Below are 1,440 nucleotides of genomic sequence, written 5' to 3'. Positions count from 1 at the left end.
AGACCTGCAAAAGCAGGTTGTATAATCATACTGCTTGGATGTGCAGCATCTAATTGAAGCAGATGTGCACTGTATTCATCCCTGCCCTATATCCTAGATCCCACCCTCCCCACCTCCAACAATCTATCATATACAAAGTATTGTGGGTAGGATTCCAAGACTTTCCAGACAACCCACTGGATGTAGTTAGTGTAATGCACTGGTGTGAAGCATAAGATACAAAAAAGTCCCTTTCAATCTTCACTCAAGTTCTGCTATAGAAGAAAATTGGCAGCCAAACTGATTCTTCTCACAAACAAAATATGCTCATAAGTTTTTCAGGAAATCTTAATGCCTTTAACCTTTCTGTAGCTTCTTTATCCTAACTACTAGAAAGTAGTCCATATGACCATTTCCAACTTTGCAATTCCTCTTCTGCCACTTACACCTCTTCCTCCATGATCACCAGCTTCTTGACCTAGTTCATTTACCATCTGAATAAAATGCTCCTGGTGTTGGCTAATTTGCTGCAGCAATTAAGGATTCTCTCTGTTATAGCGATGCTGGAAAAGCAGGGAAGGACTCTATTGAGTAATTTGTCTCATCTGTCAAAACTGAGGCTGATTCTGTAAAATTTCATGGGGATCTTCCCCAGAACTTGTAGTTGTTGCTGTCAGAGTTGCAGCAGTTGAAGACACTGCTGAAGACTGAGGGGTCCTAGTAGTACCTGATTGGGGGTGGGGGGGTGCTCAACCACAGCCTGACTTTTTCTACCTCCAGGGATTCCTATTAAAAGATAATGCATTGCTCTGTCAAGATTGTTGAAAACGCCTCTCAGGGACACAATTTCTTGTTTATAGCCCATTGACATGATCTCAGTTACCATATTCTCATAGGACTGACCTTTTAACAAGTGCATTTGCAACTTCAACAAGGTTTGGCAGAGAAGAATCCCCTGTTCTACTCTCAGTTAATGTTGAGCTAGTAGCCACTGGTATTTCTGCTGACTTTCCTGCAGGTTTATCTTGTTTCATTGCACTAGAAGGTACATGTTCAGGACATGGTGTTATTGGTGGGATGATAGATGTAGGTGTGGATGTGGGAGCCAAGGCAGAGATGAGGGTTGCAGCCTGAGCCACAGCAGCTGCTGTGGAGGAACTCACTTCATAGTGGTGACAGGATTTGATTGCTGCATTGTAGCTGGAACTGGTATTGTCACTGCTTTGGGTTTTATCACCATAGACTCAACAAGTTTATATTTTTTGAGAGCAGTATCATCATTGAGGATTTTGCCTGCATAAAATAATTTTCGACCTGCTACCAGAAAGTCATCTTTCCTCTTTTCAGATTCAATCTTCCTTTTCAGTACTTTCACTGTCTCTTCAGAGTCGATGTTGATCTTGAAGGTTGGCTGCCTAAGTTTTAGGGTGATCTGTGTGGTGCCCCTCACAGCTCCACTGC

This window comes from Rhinopithecus bieti, unplaced genomic scaffold, assembly GCF_001698545.2.
Source record: "Rhinopithecus bieti isolate Rb0 unplaced genomic scaffold, ASM169854v2 scaffold_34544, whole genome shotgun sequence".
Taxonomy (NCBI): domain Eukaryota; kingdom Metazoa; phylum Chordata; class Mammalia; order Primates; family Cercopithecidae; genus Rhinopithecus; species Rhinopithecus bieti.
The sequence above is the reverse complement of the archived record's forward strand: the minus strand, read 5'-3'. Positions refer to the sequence as shown.